This window comes from Periplaneta americana, chromosome 7, assembly GCF_040183065.1.
Source record: "Periplaneta americana isolate PAMFEO1 chromosome 7, P.americana_PAMFEO1_priV1, whole genome shotgun sequence".
NCBI classification, from domain to species: Eukaryota; Metazoa; Arthropoda; class Insecta; order Blattodea; family Blattidae; genus Periplaneta; species Periplaneta americana.
Window position 1 is genome coordinate 125,627,962 of NC_091123.1, and position 24,986 is coordinate 125,652,947.

Here is a 24,986-nt window from a genome sequence, read left to right on the forward strand (position 1 = left end):
AAATATAAAAATTGGAGATTTATCCTTCGAAGGGGTGGAAAAATTCAAATATCTTGGAGCAACAGTAACAAATATAAATGACACTCGGGAGGAAATTAAACGCAGAATAAATATGGGAAATGCGTGTTATTATTCGGTTGAGAAGCTTTTATCATCTAGTCTGCTGTCAAAAAATTTGAAAGTTAGAATTTATAAAACAGTTATATTACCGGTTGTTCTGTATGGTTGTGAAACTTGGACTCTCACTCTGAGAGAGGAACATAGGTTAAGGGTGTTTGAGAATAAGGTGCTTAGGAAAATATTTGGGGTTAAGCGGGATGAAGTTACAGGAGAATGGAGAAAGTTACACAACGCAGAACTGCACGCATTGTATTCTTCACCTGACATAATTAGGAACATTAAATCCAGACGTTTGAGATGGGCAGGGCATGTAGCACGTATGGGCGAATCCAGAAATGCATATAGATTGTTAGTTGGGAGACCGGAGGGAAAAAGACCTTTGGGGAGGCCGAGACGTAGATGGGAGGATAATATTAAAATGGATTTGAGGAAGGTGGGATACGATGATAGAGACTGGATTAATCTTGCACAGGATAGGGACCGATGGCGGGCTTATGTGAGGGCGGCAATGAACCTTCGGGTTCCTTAAAAGCCATTTGTAAGTAAGTAAGTACTCTTCATATGGAAATAAGATTCTGTGTTTGCTTCCCCTGAAAAACATTCTATATTGCACTTACGTCGTCGTTCTTCTAGAACAGTGATAATATGTTGTATCAGTGTTTAAAGTGGCTTTAAAGGAGGTGACGGTATTCAACTAATAATTATGTGTAAATAATAATAATAATAATAATAATAATAATAATAATAATAATAATAATAATAATAATAATAATAATGTGGACGCGATAATTTCACGAGAATCTGTAATTATTTAAAAAAAATAACTGCAAAATGGAATATGATATAACTAATGATGAAACCTCTCTTTCCTTGGACACGAAGTTGACTACGCTTCAGCCATACAGTGTGGGTGTTTCCGAACTCTGCACAGCGGTCAGATGTAAACAAGAGCAGGTTTAAGGCACAAAGACAGAGTATACTTCGGTGGAACATAAACGTTGAGCACTATCCGTTCAGAACATTTGGAGTGAAATATAACCAATGTAAAGTTGTTACTCTTGGTAGTCCTCTATGGTGTGTACTAATCAACTAAAGCTTACATATATTAGAAAGACTTAATATATAAAGTAACGACAATAACATTGGATTACAGGTTAGAAATCGACTCGCTCACTTACTACCGCACTAGACACGTAGCACCACAGGTCAGCACTGTTGCTGTAACCAGACGGTACAGAAAACAATCTACACCCTTCCCTCTCACGTCGTATACAATACTCGAGTTACATATACGCTGGTATTGTGTTTCATCTCTAGATATAATATACGGTCTATATAAAAACTTAAATTATGAAAACTATAAATAACCTCTTAGTGTGCAACATTACTTAAATATTACATGCTTCCACCCATAGCGTTCTACTTGAGGGCAGGTTTTTCACTGCAAACACAGCATTCTTCAATCTTTCCTATTTCCCGCCTTCCTCTTAGTTTCTGCACACGATCCTAAAATATTACACCAGCCGTGGCGAAAAGGCCATGGTGCGCCGAGCCACTGTGTAAGCTGCAACGTGCATAGCACCTATGGAGGGAGGCGGACAACCGAAGGGGAAGTTAATGTTTAGGACGTGTAACGAACAAAGAAATGAACAAGAAAACATAGGACACATTATCACAACCTAAAATTAACGGTCTTCAGAATGTCTCTGCGACAAAGTTTCAAAATCAGGAATTATGTCACTTACTGCCAATCGTAGTTGATCACGAAGGTATTTGTCTGTCAGTCGTGATCTAAATTTGATTTTTACCATTTTCATTGTTGAAAATAATTTTTCACAAACGTAAGTTACAGCGAACATGGCTTGAACAGAGCAAGCGAAAGAACGAAGCTTCAAATAATAATTTTTTTTTTTTCCAAAGATTTGAAAAGTTCAATATCTGTCAAGTCCTTACATCTAGCTTTCATTTAACGTCACATTGTAAATCTGTGAGTTTAAATTGAAAATCTAACCGAATTATTCGTACATCTGCTGTAAAAGAATCGACGTACAGAGATGATAATGATGATGATGATAATAATAATAATAATAATAATAATAATAATAATAATAATAATAATAATAATAATAATAACACTTAACCTTTTAATGTTTCATCAGTAACATGTAGTAACTTATAATGCCGTTTTATGTTATACAACCGTTTTCCTAGTAATATTTGTGAACAAATCATACATTTAATATTTTCATCATATTGTAAGCAAAAGAATGCATCCTCCCATCCTACTTGAAACTTTCGTTTTTTATAGAGGTACATGGTTTCGAGAGAGATATTGCGACGATACGCCACTCGCAGGCCCGAGACAAATACAAATAGAACGGAGTTTGACTCCAGTGAGGAAGAGGGTGGGGGTTATAGGTATGAAGCGAGAGAAAAGCACTGCGAGCCACAATGTGCTCGTGAGTCGCATTTTCGCCGCGGCTGTATTACACTAATAGAAAGTATCGTGGCAATGTCTCATTAATATTATTTCGGATATAATTCGTACTCAAAATAATATCCTATGACCGCAATTATATGAAACTCACAAAATGAACTAAAGCTACCCACACTTCCTTTCTTTCGCGTGTTAGACATTCTGTGCAGTCTATCACAATTCGAAACATACTGATCTCACACGTGTCTCACGGGTCAAGAAGGTATGAATCATGTCCATCCCGAATTATTAGAAGTTGTTGACCTTTCATAAGAAATATTCATAAAAATGTGATTAAAATTATATAAAGAAGTTTTCTTCATATTCATAATAATTAAATGTAACTAATAGTAGGCTATATTATGCAACGAGCCTATAATGAAGTAATTACGACGCGAGTATGTTTATGAAACGAGCGTAACGGAGTTTCATAATTTTCATACGAGCGTCTTAGTTACCATTATAGGCAAGATGCATACGACTGTTTTTGTTCGACCATAATAAATGTCTAAGTTTTGAGTTTTTTACAAATACCTCCTTGTTACTTTAGTGATAATGAAATGGTGAACATGCGTATATTTTCAGCATGTTCTCGATTACTGCAACAAATGGCACGAGTGTGAGTGTCTTTTCAGCGTGTTTCCGAGTAGTGCAACAGATGACAGTCGTGTACGCCGTATTTAATTACTTTTTGTAGGGCTTGATATGGAGATTTTCACCTCAAAGCAACACACATTAAAAACAAGGAATGAATTCAGTTTATTAGAATATTAAAATTAAGATAAATAGAATTTATTTTATTTGAAATACATGTCGTTGATTGTGTAGTTGTGAAATTTATCTGCGAAATGATTCCCAGTAGAATGCTTGAAGTTGAGTTAATGTTTGAGTGATTCGATCAACGCCACTTTCAAAACTCGCGCCTTCCATTTTTGATTGGTACTCTCAAGGTTTGCGCATTGTTGCGCATATGATTTTATTCAATACTGCTCAATTATGCTTCGTTGGAAATCGATAGTTGCAATAACATAATGACTATCAGTACTTTAATGTATGTCATTAAGATACAGTTACGTCACATATAATGAGCGTATTGTAGAACTGTCGAGCAAAAATAAAATAAACTATTTGGCATGGATGGTGAACTTATCAGGGCTGGGCACGTTACGTGATCCAGAGAAATGAGCGCTGTTTACTTTAAAAAGCAATTCTCCCTAGCGCTGTGATATATGCATACTGTACGTCACCTATTGTCAGGGCGGTGGTTGACTCTGTAGCAAACGGCGAACTTCGAAGATGCATCCGCCTGAGAAGCTGTATGTCAGACGAAGATCTAAATTACATTTTGAGATTGAACATGGTTAATTCATTTGTTCGAAACATTGAACGGCTCCTGCAAATGAAACGGCCTCATAATTCTAGAAAAACAATCACATAGTTATTTTGGTTATTGAGTTTCAAATAGAATAACTCTTCTCGGGTTCTCAGCCAGGTGAGATGGAGATGAAGGGATGAAGAAGATGGCAGAGCTAGCCGTCGAAAGCTTGGAATCTAATCTACAACTCACCTGGCTGAGAACCCGAGAAGAGTTATTCCATATGAAACGCCAGGAAAGCCTCAAGTCATACGAGTTTCAAATAGTTTTTGTTGCAATAGAAAATATTTATTGATTTCAGATTGACAGAAGTACGATTTTGTTACAACAGTTTATTCATGGAAAAGGAAAGTGTGAGAGAGTTTTTATTACTAATTTATTTCTTGTGTAATTGTTATAGCATTGTGCATATAGATTGTGTAAATAAGCCTAATGATTTGTGTGTGTATGTGTGTGTACATAGAGCGAAGTTTATTTCGTTAATTAATAAGAGTGTTTTAAAGTCTGTCCTGTACAATGGATTGATGTAATATCCTTATAAAGTACAGACTGAATGGATAGAATAACCGTGGCTCGTTATATTAATGCAGGGAAATCCGCTATGCCAGTCCCCCACTGCATGAGCGTTTTGCTCCGACTTGGAATTGAAGTGCCTTGCAGAGCGAGCGCAGCTGTGACCGGCTAAACTGAGTCGTCCTCATGCCCGGCGCTGGCTTATATGAATATATATTAAATTCACATTTTATCAATCTCATTAATGGTATGCCATGCTGGATTGTTTCCCTAGTTTCGTATGTGTATCTAACTCATACCATTCACTTAAAATCACTGTGTTATATTCTTCATTACAGCGCGTTTTCAGAGAATTTAAGTACCGGTATTAATAAAAATCATTATTAAAATTCGTTACTTAAAATTTTAATTCCGTTTGAATTAAAATATTGTTTAACGTAAAGAAAGTATAGACAAATCATACTTCTTAGTTTCCCAACTTAAGAAAGCTCCCTTCATTAGATTTATATAAATTAACAATTCTGTATTTATAATTTCAAGGGGGAAAATTGTTCCGGGACCGGGTATCGATCCCGGGACCCTTCGTTTAGCTCACTACTGCTCTACCAACTGAGCTACAAAGGAACTAGACCCGACACCGTCAAAGTTGGGTTTCTGGCATCTTGTCAGCCCACTTGAGTTGTGTGAATATAAAGGGGGAAAATTGGGACCGTGTCGGGTGTAGTTCCTGGGTAGCTCAGTCGGTAGAGCATTCGTGCTCTAAGCGATGGTCCCGAGATCGATACCCGACCCCGTACAAATGTTTCCCTTCAAATTATTTAAGTCTGCTTCACAGGGAGCTTTACCTGAAAGCCAGATTTGTAATTCTGTATGTAGATAATTTAGGAAGATCTCTTGTACCTATAATTTTCACAAGGTAGGGGAGACGGCCTCCAGATATAGAGGGTAGCTACGAATATATTGAATAAGCAGGCGTGGACAGCCGATAAGGGTTGGTCCTCCAGCTCGGAATGGGACTCATTCTTTGGCGCGAATACAGCAAAGTTTATCCTTTCTAAGAGGTGGAAAAATTCAAACATCTTGGAGCAACAGTAACAAATATAAATGACACTCGAGAGGAAACTAACGCAAAATAAATATAAGAAATGCCTGCTATTATTCGGTTGAGAAGATTTTGTCACCCAGTCAGCTTAAAAAAATGAAAGTTAGAATTTATAAAACAGTTATATTACCGGTTGTTCTGTATAGTCGTGAAACTTGGACTCTCACTTTCAGAGAGGAACAGAGATTAAGGGTGTTCGAGAATAAGGTGCTTAGAAAGATATTTGGGGCTAAGAGGGATGAAGGTACAGGAGAATGGAGAAAGTTACACAACGCAGAACTGCACGCATTGTATTCTTCAGCTGACATAATTGATAAAACATTAAATCAGGGCAGGGCATGTAGCACGTACGGGCGAATCCAGAAATCATATAGAGTGTTAGTTGGAACACCTGAGGAAAAAAGACCATTGGAGAGGCCGAGACGTAGATGGGAGGATAATATTAAAATGGATTTGAGGGACGTGGCATATGATGGTAGGAACTGGATAATTTTGCTCGGAATAGGGACCGACGCCGGGCTTATATGAGGACGGCAATGGACCTTCTGGTTCTCTAAAAGCCATTTGTAAGTAAATGATGAGAGATGAATGGGAAACTCTACAATTGGCTTTTCAGTTCCGAAGATACCTCAGCGATGACTCACCATGACCATCCTTCGGATGCCAGCAAATCTATCAGGAAAACGTTCATCTATCGGATATACCAGGAATATACCCAGATACCAGCGGTTATCTTACATTCAGTTGTACAATGATTGACATTTTTAATAGGTTCAACTGACAATATTAAACACATACAGGACTCAGATTTGATCCACACTTCATTAATTTGTGGGCATTGCATAATGCACAACAATCCAAAATCTGATTATTTTTCAAAATAGTAGCTCAACTTACCGATTCACTTTTGCCAGCGACGAAGCAGCTTTCTTTTTTGTTTTTGGTTGTGCAACCATTTTTGCATTTCTTTCAACACCAGGTCATCCAATCACTGGAAATGTTTTTCTCCAATATTCTTCAGCGGTCGAGATTTTAGTCGTTCGCATTAGGGATAAATCAGGACTATATGGAAGATATAGGAACACTTCCCAGTAACGATATTTTTTTGTAGTTTTGAGAGATGAAGAGGACGACTTTAGACAGATTTACTTTTTCTTTCAATTTTCCTTTCAAAATACTACTGTAGTACCTAGATCTGCATTTATTCTTTGTCGACCTAAAAGAAAATCGAATAACATCGGCCCTTCCACATTCAATAAAGAATAGTAGCGATATATTCTACTCAGGCGAGGGCGAAACTGGATGATTCCATTCGTTGCACGCAATCTTGATTTCTGAAGTATATTGGCATACTGTTCCAAGTCTCTTCGGTTATCGCAATGTAATTAAGGAAATCCTGACCTTCTTGGTTGTGGCGCTGGAGAGGGAAACAAAGTTCAAATCCTCGTGTTGTATTTCTTCTATCAAATTTCTGGGCATTTATCTCCCACAACTTTTGAAAATTTTAGGTTTTGATGAATAATTTCTCTGTGCTACTAACTCTGATAATTAATTTAATGACCAATTAATGAACCTTATTCGTAGGTCGGTTTTCTCAAATTAAGTTCTTCAACGCGTTAAATTGGTTCGATATAAATGTCGCGACATACACAGCAAATGAGAAGTTAAGAACTATAGTCCGCCCTTCATTATATTACTTACATCACTCGAAGGCTACCGAAAGAGATATACAGGCGTCTTGGAAATGTGGTAAAATTCTTCTACACAGGCAAATCGGTAATTTACATATCGAAGTAGCCTACATTTATTAACGAGGCGCCTGGAGCTATCAATGTTAGATGACAGTATTGTCTAGATGCTAAGATGACATATATGAGCACAAGTGAAACAAAGAAGCAGCAGTTGCAAAATGGCGGCATCTATCCACGAGAATACCAATGTCGAGTAGCGTTTAACTGTGAGATTTTTCTGGAGGAAATATCTGATATCAAAGAATACTCATAAATAAATGCTGCCCATGTATGGTAAGCACTGCCTGTCACATCAAGCTACAATTCGATGCAGAACTTTTCTGAAGGGTGGACAAATATCGAACAAAATGTCAGTCGGCCGGTGGGGATTGTTTTTTTAGTTGGTTATTTAACGACTCTGTATCACCTACTAGGTTATTTGCGTCGATGAGATTGGTGATAGCGAGATGATATTTGGCGAGATGAGGCCGAGGATTCGCCTTAGATTACCTGGCATTCACCTTACAGTTGGGGACAACCTCGAACGACTGAGCCACGCCGGTGGCTGTGGGGATTGTTACGGGGGCAAATGTGCAATACGTTGACGACCTGATCCGAGCAGACAGGATGAAGGGGACGATATGCTAGCCTGTATAGTGACGGGTGATGAGTCTTGGGTGCATCATTACCACCCGGAGACAAAGAGTGCATCAATGCTTCGGTTAAGGCGCCAATGTTACTCTCGTGCAGGGGTACAGGGAACTGCCATCTTGCAACTGCTGCTTCTTCGTTTCGCTTGTACGCACACCGAAAATAGTTGCATCTGATTGTGATGGTTTCAGGCGTCTCTTTAAAAAATATATGCCACTATTCCAAATTGTAACTTACTGACTTTCCTTCCAACGTGCGAATGAATTTCAACATTACTGATTGTTTCTCAGCGTGGAACGAATGATAATTCGCTGTGCAACAACATTCCAGTCACAGTGTATCTTAGAAAATACTAGTAAAGAATAATTAATATTTGAGGAGAAAAATTCGCTCCGGCACCGGGGATCGAACACGGGTCCTTGGTTCTACGTACCAAGCGCTCTGACCACTGAGCTACGCCGAATTCAATCCACAGTATCGGACCGAAACATTGAAGGAGGAGGAGGATTCGGTCCGGTACTGTGGATTGAATTCGGCGTAGCTCAGTGGTCAGAGCGCTTGGTACGTAGAACCAAGGACCCGTGTTCGATCCCCGACGCCGGAGCGAATTTTTCTCCTCAAATATGTATTGTCAATATTACAGATATTATTCTGCAGGTAAAAAAAAGGTAAAGGTATCCCCGTAACATGCCATGAAGGCACTTGGGGGGCATGGAGGTAGAGCCCCATGCTTTCCATGACCTCGGCACTAGAATGAGGTGGTGTGGTCGGCACCACGCTCTGACCGCCTTTTACCCCCGGGAAAGACCCGGTACTCAATTTAATAGGAGGCTGAGTGAACCTCGGGGCCGTTCTGAAAGTTTGGTAACGAGAAAAAATCCTGTCACCACCTGGGATCGAACCCCGGACCTTCCAGTCCGTAGCCAGCTGCTCTACCAACTGAGCTGCAGGACAAATTAATAAATCTGGAATAGTAAAGAATAAATAAAAAAAACCTATCTAGAAATATTATGAATATAAATCGATGGCTGAGAACCAGACTGTTCTAAGTCCAAATTTTTATAAGACATAAATCTGTGTTTCATTGTGTTCCAGTTCTTGTCTGCATATATGAATCGTACAAAATTGTAAATATTCCTCTCCATAAGGTTACTATAAAGCTATTCCAAATTGTTTCATGAAGCTTTGAATGTTAGGAGCTTAAAATAGCTGTCCTGAAAATATATATATATATATATATATATTAAAATGGACTTGGAACAGTCTGGTTCTGGGCCACCGAAATATTATTTTAATCTAAGGAAAAAATGAATATGTATGATAAGAACTTTCTTGTGTTAAATATTATTAACATACCTTGTTAACATGTTTCGATCTATTATCAGTCATCTACGTCATCTACGTTAATAATATTTAACACAAGAAAGTTCTTATCATACATATTCCGAAGTGATACAGTGTTAAAAGGTGTGTAATCAAGATAATAGAAAAAATGAAATTCGGATCAATTTTGAACCACCATTGTATATGCATTCTATTTTATTTTACTGTGCTTAATTTACAGCTATTACAGTTATTGTTCATTTGGTAATTTTTTTTTACTTTTTCAACCCTTTCTAATATACGAGTCAGGGGATAAGTACAATGACATGACTGGAGTACATTTCGTTATTTTTCATTGACACGCAGGTCACGGAGGTCAACCTCGATGACGCAGCAGAACCGGCGCAGCTACTGCGCGACTAGTGATATGCAACACTACCCTGAGGACTTCGTGCCAGCTGTCGAGTTCAGCAACAAGGACTGCTGGAACAACGTGGACGACACAAAGGAAGACAGCGAGCCAGTCTGAAACTGCTTACGTCTTTCCAGAATCGAATTAGCACAGTACAATTCAGCCCGTTACCTCTTGACAGACGCATAGCATTGCTTTACTTAATATTTGTGGAGAATGTCAAGCGTCTGTCTGTTCCATAAACTGATTTCATGTCGAAACATCGCATGCTATCAGCGGTAAGCAACAATGAAAGACAATTTAACTACTTTTTAAATCAAGTTTCTGCATTTTCTTGTAGTTATGCAAAATTAAATGTACATTAAGTAGTGTACTTATGCTACCAAAGACAGCGGCTGTAGGCCTACGTTCTGACTCGGAATTAAATGGAACTGATTTATAATTTACGATATGAACACACAATTCTTGCCTAAGAAAATACTATAACAAATAACTGCGATATTATCTCACAGAGATAAGAGACAATAAGTGTGGCTTTAATTGAACATATAGAAGCCTATAGAAGCCAGCTGCAAAAAGTGTCAAACTAGAATTCAATAATGATGGCTGGTGTGGATTTCCCAGTGTAAATCTCGTATACCAGCTGATGACAATAACATGATAGGAGGGTTATTTCACGACGCTGTATGAACATCTAGGTTATTTAGCGTCTGAGTGAAATGAAGATGATAATGCCGGTGAAATGAATCCGGGGTCCAGCACCAATAGTTACCCAGCATTTACTCATAGTGGGTTGAGGGGAAAACCTCGGAAAAAACCTCGAGGTAACTTGTCCCGACTGGGATTCGAACCCGCGCCACCTGATTTCGCGGTGAGACGCGCTAACAGTTACTCTACAAGTGTGGACAACACGGATACAATTATACGAGTATAATTATAACCAACATATATTCGAAAGAGAATATTAAGTGGAATTTTAATTCAATTTAAATAGAATTGAACTTCGGGAGGGGGATACTGAGAGCTTTCATGATCTATTGCGCTAACCCTCAAGCTAGGCGTATTTACAAACCCACACCGGCTGACTACACTGAAGTTCGCTGCGTACCCAGGTTTCAAGCAGGAAACACCACTCATGCTCCTTCGTTCGTTCGCCAGCCGACGTTCGAGGAATGCTATGGAATGATGACTTAATGAAGAAATGGGGGAAACGAGAGAATCCCGAGAAAAATCCCAACTGCGACCTTGTCCGCCACAAATAACATTGAAAAATCCCAGGTCCGACCGGGACTCGAACCCTAACCGCCTAAATGACAGGGTGAAGGTTTGACCACTCATCCACCGCAGGGGACAAGTGAAAGTATAATAGAAGTGAGAAAAACTGATATTTGTAATGTTGTTACTCTCTTCAGCTTTGATGAACGAGTGAGCGAAAGTATTTTCATAATTGCTTCATAGTAGTTATAAGAACAATTGAAGAAAGTTATGTATGAACAATGAAGAATGTAGCCAAACACAATATGTACATTTTAAACGAGTGGTGAATCAAGTATGTTCTGAAGTAGAAAGTAGAGAGTATAAAACTTTCTTAGGCATAAAGTTGCCTCGGAATGAGATAAATTCGTTAATTAAAAATATGATATGAAAAGATTTCTGTTTAAATTATCGGGACTTACAATAAGTAATATATTATTTCCCAGAAAATTAAGCTTTTTGTTTGCTACAATAACGAATTCACGGCAAGAAACTTGAGAACATTGTAATACAATGTATAATTCTAGTTGCTGAGATTGTTGAAAAATTTCTTACCGGGGTAGCCTTACAATATTTAAAAAAGCATGACGAAATAGAGATAAATGCTTAATGCAATAGACAAGATCACTTTACATTGGCTTTTTAAAATGCGTTCCAATTATTATTAGACACAAACTATGGTTAACATTAGAGATCCATAAGAAAAGAAGTTTTTCATACTTACCAGCTTTAAACAACGTAGCACAAAAGAAATACCACAGTCTAGTATATACAGTCACGAAGCTCAATACGTAGTAAATATGCATCCATTGATAGTTGCTAACCACTATGATTGCTAATATCGCCTCATTACAGACAATGCGAAATAATACCGGCACAGTCTACTGTTCCTAGCACCCTCACAACTCAAGCTTCGTGACTGTACAGGGACATCATTTTATTTTTACTTCAATTTTTATTGTACCTGAGTTTTTTAATGTACTTCATTCCCACCCCTTCTACGAATGAAGTTCAACCGTCTTCCACACAGATCCAAGTCAGAGTAGCCTTACCGTCACAGTACGTTCCAAAAATATGTTCGCGTTTCCCAATGACGAAAGAGCTTTCAATATTGCATCATTTTCGCAAAGGTACTGTCGTCCATTTGCTACGTCGCATTCCGGTTTTCCCCACCAGCTTCTATTCGCCTCTCGGTAAAGGCTAGTGGCTGGGCTGTCTTAGCTCTTTTCTGAGAACATTAATTTCTGTTAGGAATTGGACATATACGTAATATTATACCCATACAACTGTTTAAAATAACTTAAATAACAGGCCTCGTTAAGTAATTAACTGTCACGTGATTTCCCTCCTTTCTACGATCCTGCGACATAATCACTTGGACGGACAGTAGATAGCATATCTGAGTAATTTTATCTTTTCGGATCGAGCAGAAGTGAAGATTGAATTTACAGTACGTAAGGTACTCTTTTATAGAGTAGGTACAGAATTATTTTAAAATGAGTTAGGCCTACTAGTACGAAGGACGAAACTGGTAATTGGAATTACATACATTAATCGAAATGAACCGCCACCATTTTGAAAAATGTGTTTAAATATCCATATTATGATTATTTTTCAATTTAACTTCATTCTCTATAGTGTACGCTAATGTGCTGTAGACAGTATAATATACACTGCATAATGAATACGTCCGCATGGACAGCTCAGTTCGTGAGTAAAAACACTCATTGTTAATACTGTACTGTATTCTGATTAAACAAAAACCTAATGAAAATTATCAAACTCAAAAGCGTGATATTTCATAGTTTACGTAAATGGATGAACTACTTTTCTTCCCTCCTATACCTAGTAAAGTGATTTGTTTGTATATTACGCCATCGAACTCCAGTCATGGAAGGGGTTAGCAACCGTTGATTCAAAGGTATAGGCAGAAATGTTAGTAAAAATAAAATGATGTCCCTGTACATACTAGACTGTGAAAATACGTTGGTTCACATATTTATACAGAATAAATGTGTAATAATTACCGGTATAACGCTTAATATGGTAATTAATGCATTTAGATAATGATCCAGTTACTTTTACCGCCAATCAATTTTACGATACATATTAAAAGCCTTATTATAAGACAAATATGAAATTATTTAGAATACTATTCTGTGAATCATGTGGACAGACTAAACGATAGATGGAGAGTTCAAAGAAATCAAACATTTACCAACAGTGACACAAAACAGCACGAATCTCGCTAACATTTTTCATTACTTTTTAAGAACTACTAGAAAATTGTACTTGTTCAAATATCGAAAGAATACACGCATGCAAGTAAGCAGTATCTTATCAGTGACATGATATGCTAATCATATACTTCACCAACGAGAAATATCATTACAATGTCTCGTTAAAATTCTACTAGCTAATGAGGAATAAACTCTCAAATATTGGAGGTGTATTTTAGAGTTTATACTTTCTATGCTTGACTTTCAGTTCACAAAAAAAACTGAACAATAAAAGTTTTTGACAACAGAGGAAATAATGTGTCAGTGGTGCCAACAAAACAAACCGTCCCAAGATTTGTGTAAAAAGTAAACATTACCAGCAATTCTTTAGGTTATTTAGAATAGGAAGAGTTAGCTCTCTCTTCAAAGACTGACTCAACTTCGCTCAAATGGAAACAGAAGATTACAAGTGGATTTTTGTACATAAAAGTATGTTCGTGTGCATATTTTTAGTATAAGTTATGGTTCAATATCTTCTATTGTAAGAATTATAAGTGCAAAAATGAATGAAATGAATGACAAAATAAATCTTTTGAGTCATTTAGTTTCAAATAATTTTCAGGTATTGTTACCGAAGAATGCCAGTATAAATCAAATAATACGTAATTCATATTCAGAAACTCATTACTGTACAGGAACTATATACATATTTGCTATTAGCTGATATCATTGAAACTAGAAGACTCAATAATTCATTCTTCACTTGTCATGAAGATGTAGCACAAGGTGTTCTTGTGATTTTAGTACGTTTCACACTCAAGACAATTTGAAATGTGAAAACTTTTTTTTTTTCTGTAAGGGACCATACTGTGTTTCGTACGAATAATCGGGCATCAATGTAGGCGGCCATCTCAGTTGTTTTCCTCTTGTTTTATACATGTACTTGCTTTCCCTCCAAGAGTGAATACAAAAACCGAAATGTACCCAATGTTCGTTGCGTGTGAATGTATGTGTAGATGTTTTTGACTTATAAAATCGTTAAATTGAAAATAAATTGATCTCAAGGTAAACACCAGTGACTGTAATTTAAAGTGCCTTAATCCTTATTAGTATACCTCGGATTTTTAGGCTCAATTAGGATAGGTTTGTAACAATTTTATATTAAAATCCTTAAATGTATACAACACGAGAAACTTTCGAGCAATGATATTGCCTAAAACTGTGTGCGTTAAAGAACGTATTTTTCAACCTACGCTAAACGAGTCTAAAAAATCCGAGGTCTACTTGTCACCAGGCAGCGCATTTTCGTTCCCAAACAAGTTAAAAAAATTATCGGTTAGTATATCTTGGAGTTTCAGGATTCAAACTCTAACCTTGAAGCTTATGTCAGGACGCTACGAAAGATAAAACCTAGTTCGTTAAATAATAATAACAATAACAATAACAATAATAATAATAATACAATAATAATAATACAATAATAATAATAATAATAATAATAATAATAATAATAATAATAATAATAATAATAATAATAATAATAATAGAGCATTACAACTGTAAGTGGGATTGCTACTAATTTTAAATGGTCTGTCCAGCTAACCACATAAACGCAGTAACACTGCGAAACTAGCGCTCTACAAAATATTAGTACTACACATGACAGAAAATATAATTAGATCGATGATAATACTGAACTAGATATATATAATATATATTATAGAACATAATAGTAAACATAATATACATTAATTGTATATACCTTATAAATAAAATATATACAATTAATTCATTTAGGGGAAAGTTGGGTAGTATCGGACATCGGGTAATATCGGATAGTGAGTTTCTTTCATCTACAACCAGACGATAGTACCTGAATGACATGGTTAAGTTTCTGTGATGTCGCATACAGTTACGTAACCACGTCATTCAGGTACTACCATCTGTGGTAGATGAAAGAAACGCACTGTCCGATATTACCCGGTGTCCGATACTAACCCAACTCTCCCCTAACAAAATCAGCTCCGTTACAGTAAACAAAAATATATACACTGATATTATGAAATTCATATCTTTTACCATAACTGTCAGTAAAAATTTGTTTAAGCTAAGAAAATGTTCTTCCTACGTCACAAGACGTTACAGTGATAGAATTATAATAACAAAAATCAATATACAAATTAATAATATTTACATTTTACACGGTATATACAAAATATAAATCAAAATGAAATACAATATAATATAGATTGATAAACTAAAATAATATTAACATAAAAGTCTGAATGAAAATGCAACTTACTCAGTATTAGAATCAGATCACAATGTAGTCGTAACGTGGTGCTTTACATAATTATACAACATTGACTATAGAGTTCCTGTATTGTACTATGATTCATAGTCTTAGCGTACCTGCTTACTTATGCATTCATGTCTAACAAGCCAAGTTATGCATTGACGTGACATAATAGATATTCCAAAAGAAACTACTCGATCCGCTGTACGTTTGGGAACAAAAATGAGTATGCAGGTGACAGTAAACCGATGCCTTTCCATGCAATGCAACGGCTGTAAGTAAGAGTCTATGGAAACTTCTAAGGAAATATGCAATATCCATGTGTTCCGTTAATGGTATCTGAGCCTCCCCACACAATGGATTGTCTGGTTGAGAATTCTCAAGAATACTTCTTCTAAAGAAACTTACTCTATTGCATTTACATATCCTGTTGAATATCCCACGCCTCCCCACAGGATGGTCTATAGATATTCATTCTAATGAAGCCGCCAGGGTGGGCCAGTGGCTAGAGCGCTGAACTCTTAATTCTGTAGACGAGGGATCGATCCCCGGCGTATCTCAGATTTATAACTTGTGTTGGGCAAGCCTGTGTGTGTAATACAGGGATTTCCTCCGGGCGCTCCGGTCCCCCTGTGGCGTCCCAAAAAATCTTCATTATCATCTCATCTCATCTCATCGTGCCGTAGATCTTCCTGTGGCGCACTATGGGCAACGACTGTGTAGGTAAATTGGTCTACAAAACTGGCTTCATAGTAGTAAAAAAAAAAACAATATTCTAATTAAAATTATTCTGCAAATCTAGCTTTCAGGTAAAGCTCTCTGTGAAGCAGTCTTGAATAATTTCAAGGGAAGAATTGTTCCGAGGCCGGGTATCGATCCCTTGAAATTATTCAAATCTGCTTCACAGAGAACTTTACCTGAAAGATATATTTGCATAATATGTACGTTACTGTAGGTAGGTTAACAGAAAACCACAACTTCAAGTCACACAGAGTTTGTGCGCGCTCGATGTGGGTTTCTGGCGTCTTGTCAGCTCACTCGATTTATGTGGATAAAAGGGGAAAAAATTGATTGTGTCAGATGAAGTTCCTGGGTAGCTCAGCCGGTAGAGCGTTGGTGCGCTAAGCCAAAGGTCCCGGGTTCGATACCCAACCCCGAAACAATTTTTCCCTTTCAATTATTCGAAAATTATTATATTCATTTATCAGCTGTTGACGATATCCGACGCCTCCCCAGGTAATGGAACCCCTGTTGTAAATGACCACGAAGATTTATTCTAGGCAAACCTATAGCATTCACATATGCAGATCACGGTATCCGACGACTTCCCACATCATGGGACACATGGGTTAATGTCTATGGAGACATATAAGGAAACCAACTGCATGCATATATTCTTAAACACTAGCTTTCTATATCTATTACATTTTTTTCTATAATACTTTTAATTAGTACGGTACTTTAATGAATAAATTCATAAATCGGTTCAACTGAGTTTATTTGATAACGTGTGACAGTTCGGTCATATTACTGTATTTTATATATAATACCGGTTCCAGCTAATAATAGCAAAACGAAATTTTTAAACCATGCATTTTCTATCATTTCAACGCATTACTTTAGTACACAAGCATGATTTACACATTCGAAAATTATTTGCAACACTATTATAATTCAGCTCCCTTAGCGGTGATTAATGTAAACTGGTAGTGTATCTACAGTGGTTGTAACAATAAGACTGTCACCTGTAACACACTCTAAAGCCAAAAAAAATGTAGAAAGAGCAGAATCCCCTCAAAGTTATGTTTAATGTTTAAGACAATGTAGACTATTAATCACTCATTTTTCTCTAATTAAAATGCTTGTGGATACTCCAAATCAGGCGCGGATCTAGAATTTAATAATAGGGGGGGCTAATAATAATTGAGGGGCTGGGTGCAAGAAGGGCATTTTAGAGGATGTGCCCTTTTTGAGTAAAACGCTTTATTGTGTTCTCTTATCTGTTATGCATATGATCACAAAGTTGTAGTTCAATACTGTGATCATAGAGGTCAGGAGTACCGGTACCCAAAATGTAAAGGCATGCATAGATAACATTATTACGGTTTGAATTTCCAACATCAATTTTCTCAAAACTTGCATTTGAGAGAAGTGCCTTTCTCGCACCAACCCCTCAATTAACATATGAATACAGTAGTATAATCATAACACAGAACAATGGAATTAAAAACAAATAAATAAACCACAACAATATTGTCACTCTTAGGTTCTAAGTCTTCAGTTAGTTCTAATTCTAAAGGAAATGGTGACTGGAATGGAAAGTCGATTAAATGTTACTTACAGTTTAACGAAGCTGAAGTCGTCTGGGATGTTTTACTTTGGTTAACCTCTTCAACAATTTTCTTTTCAATAATGGTGCCACAACAGTTTATGAGATCGTTTTGCGTTGTTTTGCTTGTTAGAGAAGAGTTTTTGGGGGCATTTTTAAGATGAATATGCAGAATCTGATCACCGGCATCAACGCGATATTTAAGAAGCTCCTTGGAATTACCTTCGTTTTGATTTTCGCTTTCCAAGTCAATCGCACCATCATTCCTGTGTCCTCTTAATGGAATATTTTGTCGGCCGCACAAAATAATTGTTTTTACTATTGGGACAAGTTTCATCCTGTTTTCGCGCACTGTTTGTAACACTTTATTATTCAATTGAACCAGAACGTTCTCTACCTTACCTTCAAACACTCCTTTAAAGTTGTCACATTTTAAGAGAGCAGTTTTGTGATAACTGTTCTCTGAATGTCTCCTGAATATTTCAGAGGCCTTTTTGAATTTCCTTAGAGGTTTCGTAACTAAATTGTGTAACGTAACTTTGCTTTGCCCTCCCTCTATAGGTCCGAATAAAACGCACACGTGACAGAACGCACCTTTATCCTTCTTACTGTAAGACAGCCATGGAAATCTTTTAAGCCACGCATGCTGAAATTGTCTCGACTGTCCCGATTCTAGTGTCCTCGGAAATGGATATTTTTCGTCTGGAACCCATGGATTTGTTAGAGCTTTGTATTTTATCTCGTCACTGCATATTTCTTTTTCCACTAAGCAACCAATATCTAATACATTATGAGTCGTCGAACTAGCGTCATCACTTCACCGCACATAACCGATTCCACTGTTACGGTATTAATAGGCATACACTTTTCTTCATCAGTTGTATCATTGTCATCCGTACTGCACTTTTCTTTCACTTCACCACACGGCTTCTTGACGAATTGTAAGATATTTGTTTGAAACTTACGTTCCGACATTTTATAATTTCTTATAACTGTTACACTAAATAATTCACCTGTGAGGACTGATCACTTCTCGTCTCAATTCAAAAGTCGAATGTAGTGGCTATTGTAAAGTACGATAACAAATATATTGGTAGCAGCCTAGTTGCAGTGTGGTAGGGGTGGTTACCGTTAGATTTCCGTTCCGAAGTCCGAGCTATTGTTAAACCCCATGGTAACGACCCCTAAGGAATGCGACCACTTACCTGATCTATTCACTGCGAACTGTAAAGAGAGTTTGTATGCGAAAGTAAAATAGCAAAATAATATGAAGTTTAGAGAGTGAAGAAATCATATAAGTTATATGAATGAAAAATAATGCTTTGTACATTTTAAATTTAAAAAAGTCTTTGAATTGATAGGGGGGTCTATAGCCCCCCAGACCCCCCCCTTGTATCCGCGCCTGCTCCAAATTACAGTCACTTTTGGAACACTATTTATGACCAGCAATTAGTCTGAAGCGCCGAAATAATAATAATAATAATAATAATAATAATAATAATAATAATAATAATAATAATAATAATAATAATAATAAATACATCTGTGGTGTTCGGGTAAAGGGGTATAGGTCATTTTTTTTGTCCAGGTGAAATTTTGTTCCCCAGATGAACACACAAGTTAAATTATACAAGTGAGTGTGCAAAAATCAAAGATTACTAGCAGTTGATGTGTTTTATTTGTGTAGAAAATTATTTGCAATAAGGGTTCCAAGTTTAATTTTCATTTATCTCCGAACTCATTTTTATGATTTATCTCCCTTTACCCAAACACCACAGATATAATAGTAATAATAATAATAATAATAATAATAATAATAATAATAATAATAATAATAATAATAATAATAATAATAATAATAATACTTTAATGCCAGAACAAAGATAACTTACAATAACTTACATATTAATTTTTTTTTAATATAAGAATTCTCTAGCACCCCCAGAAACAGTAAGTTACATACTCGTGCTCAGGGGGCATTCCACATAACTTAATGTTACGACATTTTATTGAATAACAGAGTAAAAAGAAAAAAAAGAAGAAGAAAAAACACATATCACAATAATTTAACTTGAAATTTTTTTCTGTTAACAGCAATTTTGAAATAGTTTCAATACATATCCCATTGTGCTTCACGGCGGTGCTCGTTGTCATGGGTTGTCCAAACGGTTAATTTACTTAACATGTGGAACTGGGAAATTCTAGAGCATCCTCCGTATTCTCCAGTCTTGAGTCCCAGTGATTACGACCTTTCCTAAAGATGAAAAAACCCTTGAAACGGACACGCTTTAACCATATTACAGGTCATTATAACAGCTGCAGAAACTTACAGTAAAGTGACGCTGTGGATGGCATCCGTCGCTTTCCAGAGATGTGGCGACGGTAAGTACGTGATATTAGAGGAGATTACTTTTAAGAATTGTAAATATGTCAATTGTGAATAAATAAGTTTTTGTTCTTAATTAAAGTGTTGCCACTAATTTTCGAATGACCCATGCAAATATATATGATAAATAATTGTAACAATCTGAGTTTTCACGATTTGTTGTACGTAGTATAGCCGTCTACTGTGTCTGAAGCTGGTCTTCCATCGAGACGAACCGGGTTCGATTCCTGACCAGATCGTGATGGAATTTATGGTGGACAATCAGACATTATAGAGGGGTTTTCTCGGGGTACCCCGTTCCCCTCGATTACTCCACCAATATTCTCTACATTTCCCTCATTTGCTATTATATAATCTTCAATACGTTTAGATGAGGTCTTGGGAGTCTGCAGGTTTTAGATACTGATGTAGGAAGTGTTTGTGACTCCGGGTTTTGTGGCTTATCAGATAGTCGACTTAAGATGGACCTGGCTCTGTTAGGCCTGAGATAGGACGGCCCATTTCTTAGCATCGGATTCAGGAAAGCCATCCAGGCCTCCTGTCGGGTTTGCTTAACGTCCAATATAAGCCTAAGAGCAAGGAAATGGCCCCGATAACACACATCATAATATTCCGACCATCTTCCGCGATAAGTCTGCCACCTAACCATGGAAGTACAGCACCCAGCAACAACATTCCCTCCGTGAGAATCAACAAAGAAAGTCGCAAATTTAAAAATAAATAGAGGATGTGTCAGGAGAAATATATTTATTTCAGAAAAAGTTTCTCGGGACAATTTAACCAGAATTAAATATATCCGAAGTCGGATGGTTGTGCAGATTGTGTATTTGCGGGAATAATTTTACTGCAGAATGGCTGTTGACATGCAGTTCTACAAAAACAAGCATTTTAATGTGGTTAGAAATTAAAAATTATACGTCCATGCCGCTGTAATACATTCGGTTTATGTTTGATACAAATTATGTAACAAAGTTTGATTTAAAACTAAAGTGCACTTTTTTACGAGAAGGTCTACTTTGTGGATTTTCTATGTTCCACATCTGAACATCCTGTCTGTTAATATGACCTAGTACAGCGTCCATCATTACGAAACGGAATGACGTCAGGGCAAGCATTGACTATGCGGGCAGCGAGCATGCAGTGCGCTCGAGCTTCTAACTTTCGCTACAGATTGCAAACAAATTGCGTCCATATAGTGGCGGACAATTTATCAAAGAGTATTTAATTACTGTATGACAGCTGCGGAACTCTTTACAAGTCAAGTGCATGGATGTCAGGCAGTTAGTTTGTCTCTATGTACACTGCTAGAAATTACAGCCATAGTGTGATAGTGAACTGAAGGTGAAATATAAACGTAATAAAAGTTTGTGTGATTTTTATTCACAAATAAGTCAGATTTTCCAAGCTTCAAGAGAACGCTTCCCGTATATTGTGAATTTTGGGATCAACATACGGTCTATTCCATATGAAATCGATCAGTAAAAAACCTCGCAATTTTTAATATTCTAATTTTTTCCCTATTTATACAAGGTGCTGAGGACAGTGCATTTTCAAAAATTGTCTAAGTCAAACGGTTTTCGTACTAATGAGCGACAAATTTAGCGTATTTTAAAAAAAAACAAGCCTCTTTCAGCGCTCAGAACTCTGGAACCATTTACTGCAGAACATTGAACGGGAGCTCATTTTGAAGCTGGCATTTGGTAGGTTATGTTAAGAAGTAATCCTTATTTTTATTGTATACAGAGAGACAGATAATCTGATTTTACTTACTTTTAGGCTTTTTGCCCATTTGTAAAAATGTAAAAAAATATTGAGAAAAAACCTTGCATTATTAAGAGGGATTCGGCATTGTTTGCTTAGTGGCTCGGCAATAAGTTTCGAGGGTATGAAATAAATTATTTTCACACGCCTAGACTTGAACGGCGCAGTACAGCACGCACTGGCCGAGAGCTGAAGATAAGCGAGCGTTGGGCGTCATTTTACTTCTGTGTTTATGAAAACTTGTGATAAAGCTAGCCCAGCTATGGCTACTAGACGAAACATCACATGTTTGTCTCCTGGCCTTGCTTGTCTCGGCTAGCTCCCACCTCACAGTCAGCTGGTTACTTCACGCGCGTACTATTTATTTTCTTTATTTGATATTTTCAATACTTTCTTACCAACGGTGCACCAGTAAAATTAAGTGTTTATTTGTACTTTCAATGCGGAATCTAACCATATATTTTGAAAATATTTTTTCGTGGGCAAAGGCATCTTAATGAAGAAAAATCTAAATTTCTCCATTTCCATAAAAAGTAAGAAAAACTGTTTGCATGTCAGTATCAACTTTAATTTCTCAGCATCAAAATAAACCATGATTTTGATCATTGGGTGAAAGGGTTTCGGAGTCACAACAGTTTAAAGTTGCTAATTTTATGAAAATACGATAAATTTAAATATGTTTAATTTAAACACTATGAAGTTCTGATGCCTCCAACTTTGCACAAAGCATTGTAACACAGTTGTCAACGGACAGAAAAAGTTTCATTGTATTTAAAAATTGCAAGGTCAATTTTCTCTATATTTCGGTCGATTTGAGATGGAATAGCCCATACATAGGCTATGGAAACAGTTGTTCTCGGTATCGGCTGGGGAGGAGGAAGTTTACGCAATATTAATTTACTACTTCAACAACAAACGTCATAGCCATCACAGGTGTCCAACAAAGGCCGTTATAAACAATCCTGATAGAGGGAGTTAGTCTTAAACTATGTGACTATCGTATGGCGAATAGATATGAATGAAACTCGCAGTGCAATTTTTTTTTTCGCGCTGGGTCAATCTAACCTTGGTTTACGGCAGGGATTTCCAGCCTGTGTGTCTCGCAGACTCATGGAGTGTCACGGAATTTTGGAATTGAAAAATAAATTTTATATCATCCAGAAAGTCTCTTTACAACGCATTTTTTATTTATAACGAAGTCTTTGATATGGTACATTTTATTTCAGACAGAGTTTACCTATGAAACTTGAACACCTACATCAATGATCAGTTCAATTTTTCTGTCTGGAGATTATTCCAATGGAAGTGAACGCCTGAAACATTCCTTAGTAATTTGTTTACTCTTCCCACTAATAAAAACAAGAGTTTATAATCGTTAGAATGCATTGCTTACTTTCAGTATATACGGTACGTGTGAGCGGGTAATAGTGCGCCTATTTTATCAAAAGTGCTTTCTTTAGATATTATCATGGACAGATTTTTAATGCAAAAAAATACAATCTGAACCAAGTTTTGGGTTAGATGACAGCAATGCTTATTGAAATAATGTGAGCGAAAATTCCCTCCAGGGTTTACAAAAATGTATTGCGTTTCGTAAGTATAGTGATGAATACATTTGCAATATGGTTTTACGTGGCGTGGAGATGAATGTAAAAAACATCCCGAGTGCCTTATATGCGGAAATCGTTTTGTAAAATCAGTCGACGGTGCTGAATGAACTAAAAATACATTTATAACTGCTGTTTTCAACGTCATAATTGTGTGAATGAACATTTTCTGCCATGAAAATAGTGAAATATAAACAAAGGAAGAGACACGTAATGATTATTTACGTGTTGGTCTGGTAACCATAAAGCCACGTGAGTTTTCAAAAACGATCATAAAAATCTTTTATCGGACATATGTTGGGATTTTTTTTACACATAACTTCGTTTTTTTTTTCTAATGCCACTAAAGTTACTGCTTGTTTTTTTTTATTATTTTTTCATTACGTGTTAACATCGACTTATCTACAACACTGGATGTCCGACACTACATAGAAATTGTTTTCAGTGCTTTTCTCTGGCGGAACACGCTGGAACGGCTTTCGGGCACATTTTTGTTACATTTTTCATCATGGAACCGAAATATGTGTGCATAATTATGTTTTCAATATAATTTTTGTTTGAATTTCGCTTAGACTTTGAAAGTCTTAGTCGGGCGTCAAGGAGGTTAAAAACGACCAAATTCCCGTGCAATGAACAGTAATCATCTCCTCGTGCGCTATAAAATATTCTACACAGAGTTCCACCACCTTTTTCTCCAGAAGAAAAGCAATGGTTATTATTATTATTATTATATTATATTATATTATATTATATTATATTATATTATATTATATTATATTATATTATATTATATTATATTATATTATATTATATTATATTATATTATATTATATTATATTATTATTAATATAGAAGAATTTCATCGGCATGGAAGGCGTTGTGGAGCCTGAAGTTCATATGGACGGACAAGACAATCAACCGCAATCTCAAGTTCGAGGCACTAGAGCAGGTATGCTCAAAATTGTAAAAGCACCGATTACACGGATGATGCTGCACTGCATAACAACACTGTATACGGACTGGGTTCCGCAACTACATTGCAGCACCGCCTGTGGCATAGTTCTTGCACTCTTACAAATACGGATAATAAACTGAATTTGCAAAAGGAATGAGTATACACTGCAATATTCAGTTATTACATTATTTATTATATTTAATATAGTTATGATATAATAATGTCATAGATAATATCATTTTCATATTCCACCATATAAGCTTAGTCTACATGGCGGTCTATTCAACATCTGCATTCTTTTCTGCAAGTAATCGGGAATCTATTTCCAACGAATTTACCGCAATGCGCTAAAGATGCTCATCTGTTAATCGGGACCTATGTTTGGATTTATCAACCTTTATTGTCGAAAATAATTGTTCGCACATATATGTCGAGGCGAAGTTAGATAACATAGTGGTAGCGAATCAGCTCATCTTG

The 24,986-nt window shown here is 36.5% G+C and overlaps 1 protein-coding gene across 2 annotated transcripts in view; it reads left to right on the forward strand.

The window, feature by feature from the left end:
• Window positions 1-14,245, forward strand: part of LOC138703430 (gastrin/cholecystokinin type B receptor-like) — a 206,350-nt gene extending 192,105 nt beyond the window's left edge. For both annotated transcript variants that reach the window (XM_069831281.1, XM_069831282.1), the window contains exon 8: window positions 9,657-14,245. The gene's annotated coding sequence lies outside the window, so the exon portion shown is untranslated. The remainder of the gene's footprint in view (window positions 1-9,656) is intronic.
• Window positions 14,246-24,986: the final 10,741 nt, after the last annotated feature.